This window comes from Somniosus microcephalus, chromosome 28 (assembly GCF_052327205.1).
Source record: "Somniosus microcephalus isolate GS21.2 chromosome 28, FLI_Smic_1.0, whole genome shotgun sequence".
Lineage (NCBI taxonomy): Eukaryota > Metazoa > Chordata > Chondrichthyes > Squaliformes > Somniosidae > Somniosus > Somniosus microcephalus.
The window spans coordinates 15,779,730-15,798,421 of NC_141014.1; the positions used below are offsets into that span (position 1 = coordinate 15,779,730).

General features: G+C 49.0%; 1 protein-coding gene across 1 annotated transcript in view; it reads left to right on the forward strand.

Annotated features, from left to right (window-relative positions):
• Nucleotides 1–4,858: 4,858 nt before the first annotated feature.
• The window catches only part of LOC147098993 (ankyrin repeat and fibronectin type-III domain-containing protein 1-like), a 152,048-nt gene continuing 138,214 nt past the window's right edge, over nucleotides 4,859–18,692 (forward strand). The window contains exon 1 of the mRNA XM_085969508.1: nucleotides 4,859–4,944. The gene's annotated coding sequence lies outside the window, so the exon portion shown is untranslated. The remainder of the gene's footprint in view (nucleotides 4,945–18,692) is intronic.

An 18,692-nucleotide genomic window follows, 5' to 3' on the forward strand; every position in this document is an offset into this window, starting at 1 on the left:
GACTTAAGAGCCTTTTTCCCCCTACATTTCAAAATTCCCTGCATGGCCACGGGATTCACGCAGCTTGGGAACCATGTCTGTCAACCTGAGCCAGGAGTTGAGTGACCATTGCTCCAGCTGATTAGTTGACAGCATCAAATGTAGTATAAAAGCTCCTACCTCACAGCTGATCACTTTCCTCAGGCAGAAGCTGTTGCTGACTGCATTGCCAGCACAGATTTAACTTTCTGCAGGCTGCAAGTGTTTCCAGCAAAGTCTCCATCCAATGTCACCTCATTGGAAAAACCTCTCTCACCATTGACAGATTGCTTCTGTCAACTCTACTTGACCTGCCATCTATTCCAGCAGCATGGATGCCATTTAAACTGTCTCACTGCGGTCCTCAGAATCTGACCACGATGAGCCCCAACACCAGCAGCACCAACAACAACACCACCAACCTTCTCCGCAACCACCTGATGCTGCACAGGACAGAGGGCATCAGCACTCGAGCACATTGCTGCCAGGGATGGCCTCATCATGGCCAGATTTACTTAACTTTACGCAGTACACCCATATAGCTGCCACATGCTGCGCCAGGTTGACACCACCCTACAGCAACACCATAAAGCACCCCTACAATGACCAAGCCATTCCTTTCACATTGACCACCATTGCTGGAGGTTCTGTTATGTCTCATCATTCACTGCATCTCACTAAGCCACTTCCAAAAGTGCACACAAATGTGTCCAAGATGGGAAAGTGGTGAAAATAACAGACACTTGCTATTAACATTGACTAAAAACACCCAAGTGAATCTACTTGTGTGTCATCATTCTCTTCCGCGTGCTTCTACGAGGTACTACCCGTGTGGCTTCAGCAGAGATAGAGGCAGCCTGTTCACTTCCCTGCTACGACTGCTTAGACACTTTTGGTGAACATCCTCTGGGTTTTGGAGCCTATGAGGGCCTTGCCAAAGACTGCTCCTCCTGCAACTGTGCAGGGGCAGACTCGGCCATCGGGATCCGAGGCAGCATGTGGGGCTCTGACTGAGAGGGTGGCAACAGGGGAGAAGTGTAAGCACTTTGAGAGGAACCCACACTTCCCTCTCCCCTCTCACCATCATACCTCTCATGGGCCACACGCACTTCCCTGCTAGCATGGAGCTGGAGAGCACCTTGCTGCACATCAGTGGGGCCATGAGGACCCACGTCTATGCTGACATCCCTCCTAGACAGGAGGTCTATGAGCCTCTGCCATCAATGCTCCATAGATGGCCATCTATTCTCCATAGAGACCATGTGCTCCTATGAGTGCCGCATTAGCAGATCCATGCAGGTGGCCATCCTATCCATGGGAGAGCCTACAGTCGCCATCGCCTGCTCATGTTGAAGATAGACTCCTCCATTCTCTGAACATTTGCAAACATCGCGCTTGCAAAACCTGTCAGAACCTCCTGCACTTCTTGCTGCACCTCTTTTTGGATGGCCCCCGAAGTTCTGCGTCTGCATGCAGCTGAGCAGAGCTGGGAGAGTCCTGCGCCCTCCGGCGAGGACTCTGCACTGCTGTCCCTGTCTCCACCATCTGCTCTTGCTCACTTGTGACTTGTGAGACACCAGGTGACAACACTACTCTATCTCGCGTGGGACCCACTGAGGTGTGCGTATCTGTGCTGGTGCTGGGTGCGCTTATGTCTGGTGACACTGCGTCCTCAGAGGCTGGAGGCTCCTCTGAGCAGTCGCCTTCCTCTTCCTCCTGGACAGTGGGGTGGGGGGGGGGCTCTTGATGAACCTGTGGGAGAGTAAAGGGATGTGTTAGATATGTCATATGAAGAATGGGTACAAATACCATTATGCACATAATGACCATTCAGTGACTGATAGCATCAGTCCCCATATGAGTGACTGATATAGAAACATAGAAACTAGGAGCAGCAGTAGGCCATTCGGCCCTTCGAGCCTGCGCCGCCATTCAACGAGATCATGGCTGATCATCCAAACCCTAGCACCCGGTCCCTACACCGACAGCCATCCCACCCAAGCCCTATCCCCGTAACCCCGTAACCCCACGTATTTAATCCCCCCTAACACTAAGGGCCAATTTTTTATCATGGCCAATCAACCTAACCCGCACATCTTTGGACTGTGGGAGGAAACCGGAGCACCCGGAGGAAACCCACGCAAACACGGGGAGAATGTGCAAACTCCACACAGACAGTCACCCGAGGCCGGATTTGAACCCGGGTCCCTGGCGCTGTGAGGCAACAGTGCTAACCACTATGCCACCGTGCTGATGTATGCCATGTAGCTGCATGAGATGTAATTCTGTCACCAGGTTGCTGAGATAACCCCCTCTCACCATCACCCACCTCCAGCTGCTCGGCCACTCCCGAGACTTCTAACACAGCCTCCTCTGCTGTTGTGAGGATCGCAAATGATGGAGGCCTCCCTCTGGTTCTCTCCCTCTCCCTCTTATTGTGGGCTCTCTTCACTTGCAAGGAGGGAAAGACGAGAAGGTTGAGTGAGAGTGATGGAATGAGTGTAAGGAATGGATGGCTTGCATCTTTAGAGGGAGACCATGCTGGATTGGGGTGGCAATGCCAAGTGGGCTCCTTGAGTGTTGTTAGTTGGTATGATTGCACTAGGATGAGGCTGAGTGTGAGGGGTGGTTAGTCAGAAGAGATGTGATAATGTAGATAGAGAGGGATGGGTGGATGTGCAAGGTATGTTGGTGTGAGTAAGGATGTGCAGGAGTAGGGTTGGGAAGGCAGAGTGACGGGGATGTGATGAGAGGCACAGCAGGATGAAGTTGTGAGTGGCTTTGCACTCACCTTTCCAGATCTAATGAGATAATTGAAATGTTTCCAGCACTGCACCCAGGTTCTCCTGACTGCATCCCTGCTATTGACCTCCTCTGCTATTTGGAGCCAAGCTGTCTTGGTCTCCTGGGGAGGTCTCTTCCGCCTGTTGGAAGGGAAGAGGACCTCCCTGCGTGCTCTGACTTCCTTCACAAGCATATGGAGGGAGTCATCGGAGAACCTGGGTGCAGCCCTCTGCCTCTGTGCAGCCATCTCGCCAACTGTTTGGAACAATGGAAACCTCCAGTGTGCTGCCTGCATGCTCCTAGATGAACCTTCAAATGCAATGTGGCCATGGCCCCTTTAAATATTCGGGCTGAAAACACGTTGTGGATGACGTCATCAGATCCGCACCATTTAATTGGGACGGGTAATGCGCAGGGCGGGCTTAATAGGCCCCATTATCGCAATGTCATTTTCTGCAGCAGGATGGAAGCAGCAACGGGGTCGCGACCCGCCACGCCGACCGCCCGCACCCAAACCACCCCGGTACAGAAAATTCTGGCTGATAACTTTCCAGTGGTCATTGCTCCCTCCCTGAGTTATCAGCATATCCTCTATGTTTCCTACTTTATGGATTAGGAATATCTGAAAGATCAGGATGTATGTGTTCCATGGGCATCATGAGAATTTGGACATTGCAGCATGCGCCTTCAACACTATCAATATTACTTTGTATTGTAAAGGTGCCACAGTTCCCCTAGTGACTCATCTGGCTGTGACAGTGAGGCATATGGACCAGGAAGATTCAGTTCTTGGTCCTGGCATGGTTAGCTAATTTCAGCAAGTCAGCAGTTGGGGTATTATAGTTAGCCTCAGAGTTCTTAGCAAGAGAACGAGACAGATCAGCCTGGGCTCCTGCATCCAGTAATAATGGAATGTATGCAGCTGTCGGGTGAGAACAGAATTGATGCCTCCCGGTACTCTCTGCTTAGGCACACATGAAGAACTGCTTTCTTGGCAAAGTAGCAGAGCATGAGCAGTGTCCATGCGACCATATCCTATACTGTCTGGAGTTTAGAAGAATAAGAGGTGATCTTATATTAAAATTTATAAGATTCTGAGGGAGCTTGACAGAGTCGATGCTGAGTGCTTGTTTCCCCTGGCTTGTTTCCTCTTTGACCAGGCTTTTGGTCACCTGCCCTAATTTCTCCTTAGGTGGCTCGGTGTCAATTTTTTTGTCTTATAATACTCCTATGCAGCGCCTTGGGACGTTTTACTACGTTAAAGGTGCTATATAAATACAAGTTGTTGTTGTTGAAGAGTCTAGAACCAGGGGTCACAGTCTCAGGATAAGGGGTCGGCCATTTAGGACTGAGATGAGGAGGAATTTCTTCACTCGGAGGGTGGTGAATCTTTGGAATTCTCTGCCCCAGAGGGCTGTGAATGCTGAGTCGTTGAGTATATTCAAGGCTGAGATCGATAGATTTTTGGACTCTAGGGGAATCGAGGGATATGGAGATCGGGAGGGAAAGTGGAGTTGAGGTGGATGATCAGCCATGATCTTATTGAATGGCGGAGCAGGCTCGAGGGGCCGTGTGGCCGACTCCTGCTCCTAATTCTTATGCTCTTATGTTCTAGCATGGGTGACTGACACCAAGAGAAGACAGTAAAACACATGCAAACACTACACTGCTATCACGCTCAATGCGGTTACCAGCTTATCAAAAAAGAAAGTCCCATGATTTCACATTGATGGTAAACTGGTCATTTTAGCTTCGCTTTGCCACCAGATCTATCACTGCTGGCTGCCAAAAGAAAAATGTAGTTTAATTCATTGGCAAATGTGTTACAAATAGGATGCTCCTATGTGGTTACTAGCCTTGTAGAGACAAGGGTAATTGTTTATTAGAAACCCTACTTCCTCTCAAACACAACATGCCTGCTCACTGATTTAGTCAGTGTTTAGTGTGTGGCCGCCCACGTAATTCTACACTTTTTTGCGATAAGCTTGCAGGCTTCCTGCCTCAACCCCCTCTGCTTGACTGAAAGCAGAAAACTGTACTTTACTGTGACGCTGTTGCCTCTGCTCAGGACTGTGCTGCTCACCTGTCAGGATCCACATTGCAAACTGCTCTGCTGGAAGTAACTCTGAATGGCAGAATTCGGTAGGTCCTCCGCTCTCTGGATGGTGTCTTTTCTTCTGTTTTTGCCTTTTAAAGTTAATGCGGGCTTTAGTATCGTGGGCACGATAGCTGAATAACAGGCACCCGATACTAAATTCAAAATGTGAAGCCTTCTTTATGTACCATAATAATAATGGTCTCGGTTCTGTCGACTCAGTAAGCTGTTCGGAGTGTGTGAATGTGCAGAGTGCTAGGAAGAGAGTGGTTTATCTGTATTTGAAAAGAAACAATATACTGAGTGCTGCACCGCGGTTACTGTATTTCAGAGTATTATAGTCAGAGGCATGTTTATACATTTTCTATACGTGCACCTAACTACCCGATAGACCATGATTAATATATGTGTGTATATGGAATCTTTTGCACGCTCTGCTAATCAAATAAAACTAAGTGCATGCCATTGTGATTTAGATACCGACTCATCAGCGTGAGGGGCTATTGTCAAACAGTGATGTTTGGGGGAGTTGCAAAAGTCAGTGTGTTGCGTACTAGAAGTGGCTGGTGGAAAATATTGAGGGAGGGTGGCTTTTTAGTAGGAGAACGGTAATGAGGGAGAGCAAATGTTCTTATTAATTTATGGAAATGAGTTGGCACACAGTAAAATAATTCCATGAGGGACTCGGCGGTTTATAATTGCAGTACTTTTCGAATCATAGAATCATACATAGAGGCCATTCGGCCCATTGTGCCTGTGCCGGCTCTTTGAAAGAGCTCTCCAATTAGTCCCACTCTCCCGTGCTCTTGCCCCATAGCCGTATTTTTTTTTCCTTTTCAAGTATTTATCTAATTCCCTTTTGAAAGTTACTATTGAGTCTGCTTCCACCGCCCTTTCAGTCAGCGCATTCCAAACCACAACAACTCACTACGTAAAAAAAATTCGACTCATCTCCCACCTGGTTCTTTTGCCAATGACCTTAAATCTGTGTCTTCTGGTTACCGACCCTCCTGCCAGTGGAAACAGTTTCTCCCTATCTATATCAAAACCCCTCCTAATTTTGAGCACCTCTATTAAATCTCCCTGATCTAAACCTTCTCTGCTCTAAGGAGAACAACCCTGGAAAAAGTTGTAACAGATTTTAAGCAAGTGCAGGGGCAGGGAAAGGGGGAGAGGGGAGGAAAGAACAAAAGGGAAGGTCTGTGATAGGGTGGACGGCAGGAGAGATTAAACGACAAAAGGGATGATGGTGCAAGGCGAAAGGAGATGGGAATGGGACAAGTAAAGAAAGAAAGGATGGGGGCGAGAGGAGGTGTAAATGGGAATGGCAGAATCATCCACAGCTGCCATGTGAAAAAATGGGGGCCGAGGTTCTGAGCTGAAATTGTCAAACTCAATGTTGAGTCCAGAAGACTGTAAAGTGCCTAATGGAAAGATGAGGTGCTGTTCCTCGTGACTTTCTATCATTACATTATGGCTTGTTTCTCCAAGGCAGCAACAGTTTTTACACTATCCAGACTGCTTGCCCCTTGAAGCTGCTGCAGGGGTTTGACCACTCCAGCAGCTACTTCCTCCGCCCCGCAACCATGATCAGCAAACTCCCAGCTAAGGCAGGAATCCTGCCAAATAACTTAAGCAAGGCTGAGCCCAGGAACATATCAACGACATTAGCAGCAGGAGGAAGTCCAGCCCTGTCACCAGAAAGGAAAATCCCAGCCATCGGCGGGGAGTCTTGGCTACAACGCTGTCACTTTCACTTTCTTGCTTTCCCTCTCTGAGGCGGTAAGGATGCTAACTCACCCGAGTATTAGGAGATTCACCTCAGTCCTAGATGGGGATGAATCCACAGCAGGCATTGGAGGGAGTGCAGCGCAGATTCACCAGAATGATACTGGGGCTAAAAGGGTTAAATTATGAGGACAGGGTGCATAGACTGGACTTGTATTCCCTTGAGTATAGAAGATTAAGGGGTGATCTAATCGTGGTGTTTAAGATGATTAAAGGAGTTGATAGGGTAGATAGAGATAAACTATTTCCTCTGGTGGGAGTGTCCAGAACAAGGGGCCATTACCTTAAAATTGAGCATGGTCATTCTGGGGTGATAACAGAAAGCACTTCTTCACACAAAGGGTAGTGGAAATCTGGAACTCTCTTCCCCCAAAAGTTGCTGAGACTAGGTCAATTGAAAAGTTCAAAAGAGAGATTGATAGATTTTCATTAGGCAAGGGTATTAAGGGTTATGGAGTAAAGGCGGGTAGATGGAGTTAAGATACAAATCAGCCGTGAATGGCGGAACAGGCTCGAGGGGCTGAATGGCCTCTGGTTCCTGTGTTCCTAGAAGAATTTGCCCGGAATTTGCTCATTGGTATTTAGTTAGTTTGCTGTTTCCCCCAGACAGGTCACAGTGATGGATGGTCCGAGGAGTGGGAATCTGACCCTGGGGTGGTAGAAGATGCTTTTCCACGGTTGGGTACAAGGCTCATTATTGGAACAGCTGTAACGTTCATCCAGCTATGTTGTGGTTGACCTGCAAGCGCTTGATAGCGACAGTGGGTGAGAAAAGTAGGAAAACGAGCCATCCCCCAACACGAGCGCTCCTCATTTTGATGAGACACTCACGATACGCAGGAATTAGCATCCTATTGTGAAGCAACATTGTGACTCAGACAGCAAAAAAAAACACAGTCTGGCCAAGAGTACAGGCAAAGAATTAAAGAAACATAAATTGCCTCCAAATTGAGGGGGTGGGAGCCATTCTGTGCGGTGGGAGAGGCTAAATCTCCTCTGTGACAATCTCACCACGAGAAGAGTATCCAGTCAGATTGAGAAGTTATTTCAGAAGCTTAAAGAGAAAAAAACCAGGATATTTATTTCACTACAATATTACCTAAGGGTGTTGGTATTATTTATGTTCCTAACGTGAGCTGCCTCTTCCCCCTCCTCTTCCTCCTCCTCCTCTTCCTCCTCTTCTTCCTCCTTTTGCCTCGATGATGCATGTCCTAAATGCCATTCTCACCTGCACTCTGTCTGCCTCTTGTTGCCCACTTCCTGTCCACTCCTCGCTTCAGGCAGCGTATGGATACATTGTACATTTATGTGGCAAAACGCCCTTGAATGTAAACATGTTGTTGTGATCTGGAATGCAGTTGCCTGAAAGGGCGGTGGAAGCAGATTCAATAGTAACTTTCAAAAAGGGGACAGGGTAGATGATGTAAGAAAACTACTAGGCACTTGGTCTAAGCATTAAACAAAGCTTTAATCAACTGTTTTACAACATGGAGATCTAGTTGTGTCCTTCGCTAGTTCCTGTAAAAGAATGTCCTGAGCAAGCTGGGCCCATGCCCAAGTATTTATACTCTTCCTGGACAGCACCACCAGCAGGCCGCCCAGTATTATTTCATGTCATTTCCACATGAATGGCTGATTCATGTCAGTAGATACTTGAAAAGGGGAAAAAAAATTGCAAGGCTCTGGGGAGAGAGCGGGGGAATGGAATGGAACTGGATCGCTCTTTCAGAGAGCCAACACAGGCACGTTGGGCCGAATGGCCTCCTTCTGTGCTGTATCATTCTACGCGATGGAGCGCAACTCTTTTCAGCCAGCGGTGAGTTCTGCTCTGTGTTCGTTTGAAGATTCCCACAAAGTTCAGAGCTGTTGCCGTTTACGCTGCAAGTGTCACGAGCCAGATTCCCCGCGCACTTTCACTTGCATGTGTGCTCAATGATGCAGCAGTGGTTTATGCCTGAAGGGGTATCCTGTTGGACTGATGAAGGTCACTGTCAGCCATTCACAGCTACACAAATAAACGCCATGAGTTTATGGAATCCCTCATCCTACCCACATCATTACCTTCTGACCACTTCAAAGGGTAGGAGCTAGTGGGCTAATTTCTTATTTGTGATCAGAATGCTTTATATAATGAATGTAATTCCACGTTATTTGGAGTAGATGGACAGGAACGGTAGCATAGTGGTTATGTTACTGAACTAGTAATCCAGAGGCCTGCACTAATGATCCAGGCAATAAGAGTTCAAATCCCACCACGATCGCTGGCGAATTTAAATTCAGTTAAATAAATCTGGAATAAAAAGCTAGTACCAGTAATGGTGACGATGAAATTACCGGATTGTTGTAAAAACTCATCTGCTTCACTAATGCCTTTTAGGAAAGGAAATCTGCTGCCCTTGCCTGGTCTGGCCTATATGTGATTCCAGGCCCACAAGCAATGTGATTGATTCTTAACTGGCCTCTGAAATGGCCCAGCAAGACACTCAGTTGTACCAAGAAGTATCACCACACAGACTGCAGCAGTTCATGGTGGCTCACCGCCACCTTCTCAAGGGCAATTAGGAAAGGGCAATAAATGCTGGCCTTGCCAGTGACGCCCACACCCCGTGTACAAATTAAAAAAACAGTCATTCTGATACGCAAGAGCCTCCACAGGCTGCCAGTCCACTAACTTCTGAACTGAGGGCCCTGGACTTCTAACCCACAGCAGCAGTGTGACCTTCAATTAGTGGAATCGCTCACTTAGAGGCCAGGAATAATTGGGTAGATTTTCAACTTGCTGCCCGGGGGCAACTCTGACGTTGCGGATCGACCTCCCATTGTTGGAACCGGCCGATCTTTATTTCCGTTAATCTTATTGGAATTGAAATCGAGAGGTTCCTATAACGGGCAGTCAATCCGCAACACCAGATTTACATCCAAGCAGCAAGCATAGGAACATAGGAACAGGAGGAGGCCATTCAGCCCCTCGAACCTGTTCCGCCATTCAATTAGATCATGGCTGATAATGTATCTTAACTCCATCTACTCGCCTTTGCTCCATAACCTTTAATACTTTTGCCTAACAAAAATCGATCAATCTCAGTTATGAAATTTTCAATTGACCCCCCCCCCACTTCCTTGACAGATTTTTGGGGGGGAGTTCCAGATTTCCACCACCCTTTGTGTGAAGAAGTGCTTCCTGACATCACCCCTGAACGGCCTGGCTCTAATTTTAAGGTTATGCCCCCTTGTTCTGGACTCCCCCCCCCACCAGAGGAAATAGTTTCTATCATAGAATGGTTACAGCACAGAAGGAGGCCATTCGGCCCGTCGAGCCCGTGCCGGCTCTCTGCAAGAGCACCTCAGCTAGTCCCACTCCCCCGCCCTTTCCCCGTAGCCCTGCAAATTCTTTTCCTTCAGGTACTTATCCAACTCCCTTTTGAAAGCCACAATTGAATCTGCCTCCATCACCCTTTCAGGCAGTGCATTCCAGATCCTAACCGTACGCTGAGTAAAATAGTTTTTCCTCATGTCGCCTTTGGTTCTTCTGCCAATCACCTTAAATCTGTGTCCTCTGGTTCTCGACTCCTCCGCCAATGGGAACAGTTTCTCTCTATCTACTCTGTCCAGGCCCCTCATGATTTTGAACACCTCTATCAAATCTCCTCTCAATCTTCTCTGCTCTAAGGACAACAACCCCAGCTTCTCCAGTCTATCCACGTAACTGAAGTCCCTCATCCCTGGAACCATTCTTGTAAATCTTTTATGCACCCTCTCTAAGGCCTTCACATCCAAGGGATGCGCAAGGGGCCAGAACTGGAGGAGCGCAGAGATCTCAGAGGGTTGTAGGGGTGGAAGAGGTTACAGAGCTAGGGAGGGGTGAGGCCATGGACGGATTTGCAAACAAGGATGAGAATTTTAAAATCGATTTAAAATTGGTTCTATCTACCACATCAAATCCTTTAATCATCTTGAACACCTTAATTAGATCGCCCTTTAATCTTCTATATTCAAGGGAATACAAGCGGCAAATCTACCCCAGTATGTATGGGATCACTTTCAATGTAACCATTTTGGTTTTATATAATCCTTGTGTGATCGCATCTTTTTTATGTACTTATTTAATATGCACAACAACAACTTGTATTTATATAGTGCCTTTAATGTAGTAAAACGTCCCACTGGAGTATTTTAAGACAAAGAATTTGACACCGATCCACATAAGGATAAATTAGGGCAGGTGACCAAAAGCTTGGTCAAAGAGGCAGGTTTTAAGGAGTGTCTGAAAGGAGGAAAGAGAGGCGAAGAGGTTTAGGCAGGGAATTCCAGAGTTTAGGGTCCAGGCAACAGAAGGCATGTTATCACTTAGCCCCTGTATAAACTGTGAACTTACATTTGGCTGGTAAGTTATTTGGTTGGTCCTTAACCACACAGACTGAGAAAGTAAATTGCTGTTTTTCCACCTTGTACTTACAATAACAGTGGAGTGTGTAATGAATATGAAACTATCACAGTAACACTTTGTGTTTGGGATTATTCATTTACTAATTGCGATACTGACAGAAATCTGACGTTGCTTTTTCCTTTAGTGAGTTGATTCAGTCACTGGGTTTGTGAACTACTGGTTATCTTATCATTTACTCAGATGGCACTGATTGCATTATACTAAGGGATAAAAATAAACTTGTCACCAGTACTCAATGTTGTTATATTTTAGTGAGAAAATGTGCTGATACCGGAGAGGCTCACTCTTCAAATGCTTTTATAGAGAAGGCAGCCAAATGTAATGGTTATGGTACTGGGCTAACAACCTAGAGGTCGTGTGTTCAAATCCCACCATGGTTAGTTCAATAAATTTGGTAATTTGTTGGCTGGCACCAGGTAAGAATGACCATGAGAGCCACAGGGTTCTCATACAAACCCAACTGGTTCACTAATGTCCTTCAGGGAAGGAAGCTTGCCACCCCTACCCAGTCTGGCCTACGCGTGGCTCTAGTCAGACACATTCACTCTTAATGCTCTCTGAACCGGCCTAACAAGCCCCTCAGCTGTAAAAACAATTGTTATGATGAATTGGGCCGCCACCAGATTCTCAGGGCAACTAGGGATGGGCAATAAAAGTACAGCCTTGCCAACATTGTTCATAGCCCAAGAGCCCTCAACAACTCCAGACAGCCTGGCCTAGAAATTCGGTGGGCTGCGCCACCAGTTAGCGCCCAAAGAGGGCACTCAGTGGCTTTAGCGCCACTGGCCACGCCTCCCGTGATATTTAGCGGGGCGCTAATGGCGGCGTTAGCTTGTAGCGCTGCGCCGCCACCGATGACGCCATTGGTGTGCGCAGCGCCCCGCTCCCGCCCCGATCGCGATATTTGGTCGCGCCCGCCTCTGTAACGCCGGTCGCAAATCACGACCGGTTCACAGGGCCTACCTGTGGCGGTAGTGGCGCAAATTAAGGTGGAGGTGCGGGGCGGCCATTTTTTCCGGTGGCCGCCTGCCAGCACCTCCTCGTGCCGCCCTCCCCGGCCTCCTGATCCACCCCCCAGGCAGTGCCGGCTGTGTCCCAAAAGCCCGGCACTTCTCCTCGGTGTCGGGCTCTTTTGCTGGCACTCGCGATCGGTGATCGCGCTGGTGCAGGCCCCTCCCCCTTAAGAAGGGGAGGAAGGCCTGCAGTACAGCAGCGAGCCGTGCCACAGCATGTGGCGCTGTGGCACGTAGCGCGGCGATATTCAGTTTGAGCGCCCCAAGCGGGACGCGGGGAGCCTCGAGCAGCGCCCCGAGTTCCTCTTGGGGCGCTCCCACTGAATATCGGGAGGGCGCAAGCGGCTCTGGCTGAGCGCAAATTCCGGCGCCCAGGCGAGCTTGGCGCCCCAAACGCGGCGCCACCGAATTTTTAGCCCTCTGACTCCAGTCAGTCACTCCCAGTTCCCAGGTACTACTACTTAAATAGCTGAGGTGTGGTTAGTTACCTTGTTTGTTTTTTATTCATTCATGGGATGTGGGCAAGGCTGGCATTTATTGCCCATCCCGAATTGCCTTCTTGAACACAATTGAGTGGCTTGTTAGGCCATTTCTAGGGTAGTTAAGAGTCAACCATATTGCTGTGGGTTTGGAGTCACATATAGGCCAGACCGGGTAAGGACGGCAGATTTCCTTCCCTAAAGGACATTAGTGAATCAGATGGGTTTATTACAACAATCTGGCAGTTTCATGGTCATCATTACTGATACTAGCTTTTTATTCCAGATAAATTTAATTGAATTTAAATTCCCCAGCGACCGTGGTGGAATTTGAACCCACGTCTAGTCAGATCATTCAGTCTGGACCTTTGGATTATTAATCAAGTAGCATAATCGCTATGCTACCGTTCCCGTTTGATTGCAAGTTGCTGTTTTAGAAGCTCTTTCATACAAGCAATGTGGGACACAAAATTCGTGTCGGGTAGGAAAACCACAATGTGGACATGATCTCACGCGACAACCCCGCCACTCCCCCACCCTGTAACTGTGCCTGTTTTAGGACCACGCTAAATCTGCCAAATCCTACCAATGGTTCTATGGAACCTCTGGTGCTACTCTTCCGCTGGTACTGCTTTTGTCCTTTCTACCCTAAAAGATCATTTATAAAAAATATTTCATAAGAAATAGGAGCAGGAGTAGGCCGCTACTCCCCACTCTGTTGAGTTAGAGTGAGTTATACAGCACAGAAAGAGGCCCTTCGGCCCATCGTGTCCGCGCCGGCCATCAAGCCCCGTCTATTCTAATCCCATTTTCCAGCACTTGGTCCGTAGCCTTGTATGCTATGGTGTTTCAAGTGCTCATCTAAATGCTTCTTGAATGTTGTGAGGGTTCCTGCCTCTACCACCCCCTCAGGCAGTGAGTTCCAGATTCCAACCACCCTCTGGGTGAAAACGTTTTTCCTCAAATCCCCTCTAAACCTCCCGCCCCTTACCTTGAAACTATGCCCCCTGGTTATTGACCCCTCTACTAAGGGGAAAAGTTCCTTTCTATCTACCCTATCTATGCCCCTCAATTTTGTACACCTCAATCAGGTCCCCCCTCAGCCTTCTCTGCTCCAAGGAAAACAACCCCAGCCTGTCCAGTCTCTCCTCATAGCTGAAGCACTCCAGCCCATGAGCAATGAAAATCCTACCATTTGCCTCAGTGTACCCTGGGTTAGGAAGAGTCAAAGCCAGACAGGGAGGGGGGGCGAGGTCAAATTTGAAAACAAGGACGAGAATTTTAAAATCGAGGCGTTGCCAGAACCGGGAGCCAATGCAGGCCAGCGAGCACAGGGTCCATGGGCATTCCATGATAGTGCCAGAAGGACTGCACCAAATGTAACAGCAAGCCTATTTTTGCAGGTTGTTGTGGCTCACGCAAGTAAAACCATTTGCACGGTTCCTGTCGGCGCTTTAATGAAACCAATTTCTGGTGACTTGTAGCTTTCGAGAGCGTGTTTCCATCAGCTGCCTTGCCTACGTGCCGCCCCTGAGCTGCAGTTTGGAGGCTGTAAGTGAGAGAGCAGTCTGAAGTGATGCTGGTTAACACTGAAGTTGCAAGATCACATACATTACTGATCCCTTACTGATGTAAGAACCACAGGGACCTGCAGTTTTGGTTTGCCTGTGGTCAGTACCACATTGGTATGTAAGCTTCAGTGTACCGTAAGTTACAAAACTAATTCTGGTCACATTTTTGCTGCTTGAGTCTGGTTTCTGCGGGAGAGAGTTACAAGCATTTTTTTTTACACCCCCGGTGCTTTGTCCAAGTTTTTAATTTTCATGTGTGAGAATAGATAAGAGTGCCAACTCGGGTCGCCAGCACTCCAGGATTGGCCCTGGAGTCTCCAGAAATTGAAGATTAATCTCCAGGGCACTCGCTGGGAGCAAACACCTGAGGGGAAAATCAGAGGGGCCTTAAAAAAATGGTGTTTTGCTTTAAATTGTCTTTGAACACTTTTGTTTACAAGTAATAAAAATATCTGAGTTGGGGAAAAAAAGCCTGTTTGACGGACAACCGAGAATCATCCAATCAGGTAATTCAATTTCAATTTTATTTTCAATTTTATTTGTCACATAACCAAATACAACAAGTGAAATTCAGTCAGTGAAATGCTTTTTTCTTAACGAGCCGAGCGCACCAAGCAGCAAAGGACACTTAGCTGCTGGTACGCACGGAGCCCGCAAGGACGGCAGCCATCTTCATCGGCGCCATCACAATAGGGTCGCTCTCGCCTCGCTCCGCCTTTCCCGCACTCCTGCCCGACAATCTTCAGCTGCCGTGGTACCGACGTCCCGGGGCCTGCTTCTCCTTGGCTCTCCTTCCACCCGGTCTGATCTCCGAGCCTCCTGCGGTGTCCGACCTTCCAGGGCCTGCTTTTCCCGCCCTCGGCCCGCTGGCCGCCTCCCCTCCGACCGGTTTGACCTCCGAGCCTCCCGCCGAGGAGCTGCCGGCCGCCGTGCTACAGCGGGTCGTCGTGGCCTCCATCGCTGCTTCTGCTGATCTGGTCATTATCACATTGCTGTTTGTGGGATCTTGCTGTGCGCAAATTGGCTGCCACGTTTCCTACATTACAACAGTGACAACAAAGAGTCTGTTTGTTTTCCAATTGGTGTGGGAAGGCGGGGCGTCACCAGGATGGACGTGTCGGGCGACCAATGGCGGGAGTGGGGGGGCGGGGCGGTTAGAGGCAGGAGGTCATGTGATGAAACCTCCGGGAATACGCCCAATCAGAGTTGGCGACCCTATTGTCAACAGGTTGTCGAAGCCTGGTGGGAGGAGGCATCAGCGCACAGCCTGAGCCTGTCCTCGCCCAGTGTTCACACAGATGCTCTTTCCAGCGGGAATAAGCAGGAAGCCCAGCTGATTTTCCCCTTCCCTTGTAATAGGAAACATCAAGGACACGAAGAGGCCATTTGGCCCATCCCCGTAGAACCTGACTCAGCCATTACAGCATCCAAATACATTTTAATAACACTCAAGGTCCTAATACCTTGCCTGGCGCGATATTCATCCTCAAAATATAAAAACTATCCCTAAGATCTCACTTAAATTGATGTCCTTTGGCTTAGTGTGAGGTAATATTCTGATAATATACTGTTATGTTACAGTGTGCCATGTCTTGGCAATGAATTCCTGTGAGCAGGTTGATTGAGAAGCTGCCAGTTATATTAGCTGCATGTGCCAGCAACTGCAGGTTTGGAACCATGAGCGTGCAAGATGCTTCACACATATGGTACGGAATTAGAAAAAAAACCTGCTTCTACAGGAAGCACCACAAAGTCCCCAACCTGATACTAAGCAAAGGATTTAATAGAAAAAAATCAAAGCAATTGGATTTTAACACCAAATAGGTGCTGTTTTAATATAAGAATGTATTGGTCCACACTATCTGTGCTCTGCCCCTTAAGCACTGCAACCAATGTAAGGTTGTCAGTTTTAAAATTCCCATCTTTGTTTTCAAATCCCTCCATGGCCTCGCCCCTCCCTATCTCTGTAACCTCCTCTAGCCCCACAACCAATGTTCCCCCTAATTGTTTTTTGGTTGCGCGGCCCCTTTAAGGACAATGGAAAAGCCGGTCCCGGGCTGCACGGGACCGGCAGAGAGCTGTGCGGCCACGCGGCCAATAGGGGAAGTTGCCTACAGCCCTCCGAGATCTCTGCGCTCCTCCAGTTCTGGCCTCTTGCGCATCCCCAATTTTCATCGCTCCACCATTGGTGGCAGTGCCTTCAGCTGCCGAGGCCCTATCTGTGATAGATCGATTTTTGGATTCTAGGGGAATCAAGGGATATGGAGATCGGGTGGGAAAGTGTTGAGGTCGATGATCAGCCGTGATCTTATTGAATGGCGGAGCAGGCTCGAGGGGCCGTATGGCCGACGCCTGCTCTTATTTCTTATGTTCCTAAGCTCTGGAGTTCCCTCCCTAAACTGTAGTGTATGTACCCGTCTATCTTTAAGGGAACTATTGAATGTAACCGTTCACCTTTAAGGGAACTACTTTAGGTGTGGCACTATTTGTTTGGCTTCTGTATACTGTAATACCGATAGTGACCACACCAGTATATAAGTGTTGTAGCAGGATTGCTGGGGCAGATTCGCCCGGACCTTCGAATAGTAAAGACCTGTTTGTTTGTTACTTCTGAAGTCTGTGTATTTATTAACTGCACAACCCACAGACTTTACAGTGGCGACGAGTCCGATCGTACCCTGCGGCAAGATTACCAAAAGCAACGAAGAGCGTCGAAGAGAGACAGCCGCCCTCGTCGTGCTACCAAAAGAAAACACGAGGCTGCAACAACAGAAAGCAAGAAGACTAACAACAAAAGCTGTATCAGCAACAGGCACTGACTACCCTTCTGCCACGGTGCGGAGTGAGCCGACCAGCAGGAAACAAGGCGGCCGAAGAGACTGTGAGTAGGGGAAGGTGTAGAAGTATCCGGAGGATAAGGGCAGAGCACTCGACCTCGGTCGAGGGGGAGCTGTGCCGGCCAAAAGTCGGGTCCAACGGCGTCGGGTGACAGCCGGACCGCGATCGGGAAAAAAATAATCCAGACAGCGACCGCAGCCACGAAGCGCTGAGCCTGCGAGTAGGCGCGGGAAGAGAAACCCAGCCGCAGCCGGGGAGGGAAACACCGGTCTGCGAGAGGGCTGGGGAGGCGAACGGGAACCGTGCGGGTGAGAGCCGGGTGCGGAGAGAGAGACTGCGAGGAGCCAGTGCAGCGGCTGAGCTGTTCTCCACCAACGGGGTACTCAGAGCTGGCAAAACCGAACGTGCGGGAGTGGGTGAGAGACACAGCCGAAAACGGGGTGAGAGACTGCGCGAGAGCCAGTCCAGCGGCTGAGCTGTTCTCCACCAACGGGGTACCCAGGGCCGGTAGCACCGAACGTGCGGGTGAGAGAGCGACAGAGCCGGGTACGGAGAGAGAGACTGCGCGAGAGCCAGTCCAGCGGCTGAACTGTCCTCCGTTAACGGGGTGTACCCAGCGCCGGTAGAGCCGTGCGGGCGGGAGGAAAAGACATAGCCGAGTAAGGGGAGCTGTGCGGTAGCCAGCCAGCGGCTGAACCTGTCCGCTGTGGGGGAAGCGTACCCCTTCCACCGGGAAGAAACGCGGGAAGCCGCCATTAGGCGGAGAAGACGCCAGAAGCGGGAAACCGCCATTGAAGTGGGCGGGGCGAGAAAGGAAGAGCGGGAAACCGCCATTTTCGCGGGAAAACCGCCATCTTGATTGACATACCGCCATTGAAGTGGGCGGGGAGAGAAGGAAAGAGCGGGAAACCGCCGATTTCGCGGGAAAAGCGCCATCTTAGAAACAAACAAATAAATAAGAATACTTAAAGAAATACTGGTGCTGCTCCCAAGGGAAGAAAGATGCCTAAGCGAGGGAATATTAATGACTTTAATTCTGAAATAGAAGACTGGGCCACGTACGTGGAACGCATAGAGATCTATTGCGAAGCCAACAAAATAGAGGAAGACGACAAGGCGATAACATTGCTAAACTCGATGGGGGCAAAAACATACGGGCTCTTGAAGCATCTAATAGCACCAAATAAACCAGCGGATCAGACCTTCGAAGAGATTGTGGCTGTGCTGAAGGACCACTTGAACCCCACACCGCTGATGCTGGCTGAACGATTCAAATTCTACGCAAGAACGCAGAAGAAAGACGAAAGCAATGCGGAATACTTGGTCGAACTGCGTAGGCTAGCGAAATACTGCCAGTTCGGAGGGAATCTGACAGAAGCGCTGCGGGACAAGTTCGTATGCGGATTGTCCAAAGAAGGGACGCAGAAGCGACTACTGGAAGAGAACGACCTCACACTGGACAGGGCTGTCCTTATAGCTGCATCGCACGAAGCCGCAGCGAAAGGAACGGCGGAAATGCAACTAAAGGCGGCGGCACTCGGGGTGGACCAAATTACTTCAAGCACAACAAAATGCTACCGTTGTGGGAAGACAACGCATGACCAGAATCAATGCTGGTTTAAGAACCAAGAGTGTAGGAAATGTGGCAAACTGGGTCAC